The following is an 8,113-nucleotide window of genomic DNA, read 5'->3' as shown; positions in this document are numbered from 1 at the left end:
CAGGAAGTCATTGTCACACGTTCCCTGTTTAAACAGGTAATGTTAAGTAAATTGGTAGCGTTTCCATAATTCCTACTGGAAAGAAGTTCACATTGTAAGTGACCAAGCGTCAGAAATAAGAGTAATCAGCTTTATTAAAAATTGTGAAGCAAATGATAAAAAATGAAGGAACAGAAAAATACCTTGAGTTGAACACAGCTCTGACTTTGATGGCGAAACCCAGGCAGATCTCTTAATGCCTCTGAGCTTCCATTTCCTTGTCTATAAAGCAGAAATAGTCAAAGGTTCCCCTAATTGTGAATAGGAAATGGGAAAATGTGAAGGGCTTGCAAACAGTAAAACACTTAAGAGCATCAGGAAGAAAAGGAGCTAGAAGAATGATAATAGTAACAATAAAACAATTGCAAAAGCAATGTTATTACTGAATAATATAATGACAATTATTATCATTACTACTGAAAATAGTAGATCTTGCCCAGAAGTACCGAAAATTAGTAGATGGTACACCTCAGACTATGTTGTTCTTATTCTCTGGAGGAAAAGGAGACACAGAGGCCTCTTAATCCCATATGAAAAAATGAGTCTGTTCTGACTGAAGTGGACTCTAGTCACATTAACATGTATTCTTTGAAAGAAATTCTGCAGACCTTGAATTAAAATCACATCTTTCTGAGAGCCTTTTTCAAAAGCAAAGGGTGGGCTGGTTAAGGATCCTATTCTTCAGAGAGTTTGCGGGGTTTCAAATGACCTTGGCCCACCTAATGGGGGTGGGGGATCACATTAACTTTTAAGGTCATATTTCTCTCTCAATAAATCAGTTGGCCACATGTTTATATAGCCTTACCCGAAGGTGCCTGTCGGTGGCAAGCATTCATTGCTGTATCTCTGCTCCAAAATTCATAGCAATCCATTGCTTCAGGAACTAAAGATTTTTAAACAGCATCCTAAAAACGTTGCAGGAATTATGGATCAAAAACTACTGTGTATTTTTGCTTCTGAAACCAACACTCCAAGAAAATAAATACATGTTTAACGCTAGATGCATTGTATATACAACTTCCCACACTCACTTTCCGGGTGAAAAGTTTTGTGGTAAGAAGGTAAGGCAACCGGTGGTCACACATGAAGAATCTAAGCACTACGATTCTCTGCTCAGAGATGGAGAAAGATGTGATCAGTATATAGGTTGCCAAGTTTTTCCCTGCCTTTGGTGGTTGTTTACTGTGTCTGTTTAGACAACCACATTTCCCAAAACCTTCTTCCCTGTGTACTCCTGTGTTAGTGCCACCATGGAGATGTTTGCATGAGATTTGGGAGATCGAATAAATCAGCAGGCATTATACTCAGAAGACAGTGGTTGCTTAAGTCAGAGAGGAACAGAGAGGTTCGTGTTGTCCTACTCTCCTTGATCGATGTCCACCTTGCTACCTGACTGCCTGCTCTGCTAACCAATAACAGCCCCAGGCCACCTCCAGACCTGACCCTCTGTGGTGAATTCACAGAGGCATTAGCCACAAGAAACGAGAAACTTTAAGCAGACTTCCCACTCGGTGCTGTTTCTGACTCCACTCAGTGGCTGAACTTAACTGGCTTCCTGCAAGCTCTACCCTGTTTACCCACTGAAGAGTTGTGTCAAGTCTGGTTCATATAACAACACAGTTAAAGTCATATAAACATGTTTGGTATTAGAAGAAAAGCGTGGGCCTCAAAACCCTTTAAATCTATGTACTACTCATAACTCTTTCCTTTTGTCAGCTCTATTACCTTAATTTTCTTAAGCCTCCATTTCCACCTTCAGGCAAAATAGTAAAAAGTCTTGCCTTGGTCTTATGTGAAGAAAGTAGAAGTTTTTCAATGAGAATTCTTAATCATAGCTAGTCTTCAAGTAGGTTTGGGGCTCATGCATCTACCTACATGAAAAGCCTAAGCAGAGACTTTAAAGTGACCCATGATTATTAGTGCCTTGGAAGCATTTGGGAAGATCAAATATAGAAACTTTCCAAAAGAAAGCATCTTAGATCCAGGGCACAATGTTTTCCCCAAAATATTTCCAAGAAACATGAGCTCAGTTAAGGGGGAAAAAATTGCAAACACCCAGGGAAACAAGTTGTCACTAGCAAGAAATCAACAAAAACAGCACAAAAAAAAAAAAAGAATCTGACTTGCAAAGATTGCAATTAATTAATTTACAAACATATTTATCAATCTCATACTTTGTGTCAAACTGTCCTTGGTGCCTGGGATCATTGATGTATCAGTGAACAAAACTGAATTCTTGCCATCTTGGTGGTATTTATTATCAATGTTTAAAATTGATAAGGAATGTCCCTTTAAATTTTTTGAAGAGATACTAGAGGGTGTCAAGGGCTTCCCAGGTGGCAGTAAGGGTAAAGAACTCGCCTGCCAATGCAGGAGATGTAAGAGACATGAGTTTGATTCCTGGGTTGGGAGGATCCTCTGGAGGAGGGCAGCGCACTCCAGTATTCTTGTCTGGAGAATCCCATGGACAGAGAAGCCTGGCAGGCTACAATTCATAGGGTTGCAAAGTGTCAGACACAACTCAAGTGACTTAGCATGCACGCACACAGAGGGTGTCAAAATTACAGGCAAATTTGATAAATAGAACTTGAAGAAATAAAAATAATGATCTTGGAAATTAGAAACTCAAATGGACAGGACAAGACACAGATTGGAAACAACTAAAGAGAGAGCTCAAGCTTTTATCAGAAAGCAGGACAAAGAGACAGAGGGATGAATGATGTGAACTCAAGATAACGGGACGTGAAAATTAGGTTAATTTCTAACACATACCCTTTCAGTGTTTCAGAAGGAGATGTGGGGGGTGGGGGGACGGGGAGTGCAATATTCGAGATTATGGCTGAGAGTTTTCCAGAAGTGAAAGATAGGAATCCTCACATTCAAGAAACACAGCAAGTCGCACTGCTGTGTTGTTTATTTGAAAATAAATAAAATTTAATGGCAGCATATTTTATAACATTAGGTTTTGGCACCAAATGCATATTAAAAGATGGAATAAAAATGTATCTTCTATTATGTCTTCAAAAAGGGTGATACACTCCAGGCATGAAATTTAAGGAGGAATAGTTTAGAGACATACAAGTGCAGGGCTGACCCTTTTGGAAATCTGATGGTGAACACCTCCTTCAACTTTGTGCCCTGGGTGTCTAATTTGCCTCACCTCTGTCCTAGCCCTCATAGACAAAAATCTGCTTTTGTGATCTGATATTTGAAATTATCTAATTGAATATTTTAAAAAATAAACTGAGCTATTTTTATGAAGTTTATATATTTTTAAATTTACTATCTTGTAATCTAATATATATTCAATATAATACAGTCTTTGTAATTGGTTGTATTGAATTTAACAATGTAACTAACTCCACAATCAAGATACAGATATTTCCATCATCCCCCAAAATTCCCTCACGCTCCTTTGCTGTTATCTGTCCCCACCGCTGCTCCTAGGAAACCACTGATGAGCTTTCTGTCATTGTAGTTTAGATTGGACTTTTTAACAATTTTATATGAATGGTATCATGTAGTATTTGTGCGTGCATGCTAAGTCACTTCAGTTGTGTGTGACTCTGCAGCTTCATGGACTGTAGCCCTCCAGGCTCCTCTGTCTGTGGGATTCTGCAGGCAAGAATATTGGAGCTGGCTGCCCGACTTCCTCCAGGGGATTTTCCTGACCTAGGGATCTAACCTGCATCTCCCGCGGCTCCGGCATTACAGGTGGATACTTTACCATAGAACCACCGGGGAAGCCCTGTAGTATTTACATTTTGTTTTTAAATAACAAGATAAAATTATCTAAGGCAACACTTCTTTCCAAATGTCACATTACATATATGAATTATCATTTTTGTAATAAATAAAAAAGCTAAGTTAGATGTGTTTGTCACTCTGTTTTTTCTTTTTACACAGGCTTCAGAAGTACTAAAGAGATTTTGATGTACTATGTAAAAAATGTTGAAATTAGTGAAACCAGAATTTTGTACAGTATGTCTTGAGGCAAATTAGAGAATTACTATTATTTCTATACTCTTAGTTAAATCATATTTAACTTTATATTCACTTTGTTTTCTGTCTATAGAAAGTTTGATCATGGATATAAATTAAATTTAAAAGGTACAAATGATTTTTTTTAAGTTTTAGCCTTATAACAATCAAAATCAACATAATGGCTAAACTGGGTGACCAAATCACAAGTGTAATTATCTTATATCCAATGACTGGTATGCCTGGCCACTCCATACACTATATCAAACTCTCAAAGGTTCAGTTCTGAAAGAAAAATAATCACATCATCATTTAAGTATGTTTAAAACAGAAATTAGAGGTCACTAACTTAATTTCTATGCATCTCTGTATTGTTTTTCTAAAGGAGATATAATACATTAAATCTTCCCTGGTGGCTCAATGGTAAAGAATCTGCCTGCAAAGCAGGAGCTGTGGATTCGATTCCTGGGTGGTGAAAATCCCCTGGAGAAGGAAATGACAACTCACTCCAGTATTCTTGTCCGGGAAATTGCATGGACAGAGGAGCCTGGCCGGCTACAGTCCATGGGGTTGCAAGAGTCAGACATGACTTAGTGACTAAGCCACCACTATCATTACATTCAAAAATCTTTTATAAGGACTTCTCTGGTGATCCAATGGTTAAGACTCTGTGCTTCCAATTCAGGGGGTACAAGTCTGGTCCCTGGTTGGAGAACTAAGATCCTTCATATGCTGTACAGTGTGACCGAAAAGAAAAATCTTTTATAAACTTACCAAACAGGTAACTTTTTAAACATACCGGAAGCCAAAATAGATGTCTATACCATTTTTAATGGTGAATCCCCTGTGACAATTTTACAAGCTTCTGAGAATTTTCAAACCACAATTCAGGAAATAAAATTTAACTGTTTATAGGCCACTTATGGCTCACTAATTACTGCACGTCATCAGGAAAAATTCTTTTTGGCCAGTCACACTCTTTGAAGTCTCTGCATTATTTTACACCATTTATCAGACCTCTCCTTCTCCCTTATAATCCTGTCACTTTTTAATTAAGGCCAACACTGTATTACTGTCCCTCCAACCTACCTAGCTGGTTCATCTCTGCTTCTTTACCAGTTCCTCTTCCTTCTCCATGGCTGCAACAAGGCTACACCCTGTGCTTTTCTCTCACCCTTCACACTGGCTTTCCTTTGATTCATCTACATACTGATCCTGGTCTTGTTTCCCCAGTTCTACTTCATTTTGCAGACTGTGTTTCCCAGGCATCCTCTGTCAGCTGGCTTCATTTGGTTAGACCAAATGGGGGCCATGGAGGGAGAATGGAAGCACCAACAGAGGCCCTGAGCAAGACAGGAGGGTAAAGCATGGGAGAAGCCCGGGTATTTCTCTGCCTCCCTCTCTGTGTCTCGGGTGTCATCTCGGATGTCTTCACTGGAGCTGGGTGGTGCAGGCTCCACTCACATATCTGGCAATTTATTTTGGCTGCTAGCAAGGTTCTCCTTCACGTGACAACTCACCTCTCAGCAGACAAGACTGGGCTTTTTCACAGAGCGGGGTCTGAAGGGTTGGAGAGAGCAAGACTGGAGCTGCAAGACCTCTTACGGCATATGGGTTCCAGAATTCACACAGGGTCACATCCACCGTGTTCTATCGGTCAACACAAGTTACAAGGCCAGCCCTTATTCAATGGCTAGAAAAAAATAGACTTTACTTCTTGATGAGACAAGCAGAAATAATACATTACAAAGGGCCTGGACACAAGGGAATGTTATTCCGTGGGGGCCATATTAACAATATGCTTCACCCCATCCCTCCAGAAACACTACCTCCATCCTAACCATGGCTTGGAGTCCTAGCTGCACGCTGTTCCTAATCTCTGGCTTGTCCCCTTAGCTCCTTCATCACCTGTTAAACCTATTATTTGCATCAGATTGCTTCTGGTTTCTGTGTTACTGATTTGAAGTTAAATGTGCGTTACCTTTCTCATTTTAACAGTGAATAATGAGTCCAGCTTGATCTCTCATCCAAAATCCAATCCTAAATGCCTATATTGCCACCTAGATTTCCTCTTCATCATCTAAAGCTGGCACATCCAAAATCTAAGTTACAGTCCTCTCTCCCAGGCAATGACCATTGTCATTTTCTCTATACTCGAAACCAGGGGGTGATTAACGATAGCCAGTGAACAAATGCACCACTGGTGGTTATCCTGGAACACAGTCATGCTTGTTTGTTTTTGTACCATTTATGGCTGCTTTCACATCACAAGGGCAGAGTAGCTGCAACAGAGACCATGTGACCTGCAAAGTTTAAAATGTTTACTATTTGGCTTTTTGGAAAAATTTGCCAACTCATTTTCTAGACCTCTGGTTCCTTCTTTCTTGTGTACAATCAGTGAGCAAGTGTTATCAATATCGGTTCAGACTCTAAGTTATCTCAGTATTCTCTTATCTCTCCCTGTCTCCAACCTCCTGATCTGTTTTACACGTCTCCACTAAATTGATTGCTGCAAAATACCGTTTTAATTGCTACTCACAGGTCTGCAGTGACATATTTTATGTGTCTAATAATTACAAACTCACATTCTTCCATGAAGTTACCTTAATTCACCCAGCAAAAGTTAATTTGCTCTTTTCCCAATCCATCCTTTTCCAATCTAGTGTTCCTTCTCTTACTTCATGTCAGAGCCTACGAATACAAGAATTGTGTTTCATTGCTTAAAGCTCTGGCACCAACTACAGTGTCAGGCATGTAGTGACCTGGGAGTGAGTCCCTGAGTGACTGTTCCCCTGAATACTACTAACCTTTTCCCTCTTCTGACACTTTATTGATGTATTTCTTCTACCTAGGGTGCCTCTCCATTTTCTGTCTATCCAAACTATTTTCATAGTCTCAGCTTCTCTCCAACCTGTCTTAAACTTAATGATCTCTTCCTTCGCTCAAATACTGCTGCTGCTGCTAAGTCACTTCAGTCGTGTCCGACTCTGCGCGACCCCATAGACGGCAGCCCACCAGGCTCCCCCGTCCCTGGGATTCTCCAGGCAAGAACACCGGAGTGGGTTGCCATTTCCCTCTCCGTCACTCAAATACTACGACCCTAAAAACCCATATCATCCACGCACAGGTGGATATGAAGTTAGCTACTATATTGGTTCTTGGGACAGTAAGAACATATGTTTAAACATTCAAATTTATAACCTCCTTTCACATACCTCCCAGCTGTCCTTTGAGATATATCTCATTACTGTTGATTATGATTTGACCAAAATTACAAAGCTAAATATTAAAAGACAGACCAATAGTTCAGTTTCTAAAAATATAATTTCTAAATCCAAAACTCTTATGTTAATAAGACTTTCTAAGAAATGTCAGATGAGTCGGGTAATATAAAATTTTGTTCTTTTTTGTAAACTGAGAGGTAAAATTATTCAAATAGAAGAGTTGGGAAAAAGAAATAGAAAACACTTACCCATAGGTTTTTACTCAAAAGAAAAAAACATCACTTACACAGAATCTAACAATTATAACTTGTCCTTTCAATGTTTGTAAACAAAATCTTGAGAGCAATACAGACATCCCTGGAAATAAACTCTTAAGACATTTAAGTGTTGGAACACTTTTTTACCAGCTTGAGAGGAGAGATTATTAAATAGTCAGGAATTTCACAATCTAAGCATTAAGTCTTTGGTATTTTGAAAACACCCACTGTGTAAGAACTTACATGGAAATTGGCAATGATGAAAATCAGGAATTTTTTGTTTTTTTTAAGCTTTAAAAAAATAGATTTCCAGCATATCACTGGATTGTAAAAGAAGAGGAAGAGAGATAGAGGATAATAATAACTGTAGTAATTAATAATTGATTTAAAAAAGACACTTTAGCTTAGAATTTACTATGTCAGTGGGGTGTTAAAGTTCCCTACTATTATAATATTGCTGTCAGTTTCTCTCTTTATGTCTGTTGGCATTTGCCTTATATTTGCTGCTGCTGCTGCTAAGTCGCTTCAGTCGTGTCCGACTCTGTGCGACCCCATACACGGCAGCCGACCAGGCTCCGCCGTCCCTGGGATTCTCCAGGCAAAAACACTGGA

This window comes from Moschus berezovskii, chromosome 5 (genome assembly GCF_049115385.1).
Source record: "Moschus berezovskii isolate FMDL1 chromosome 5, NW_MosBer_1.0, whole genome shotgun sequence".
Classification (NCBI taxonomy): Eukaryota; Metazoa; Chordata; class Mammalia; order Artiodactyla; family Moschidae; genus Moschus; species Moschus berezovskii.
Note: the sequence above shows the minus strand (reverse complement) of the source record.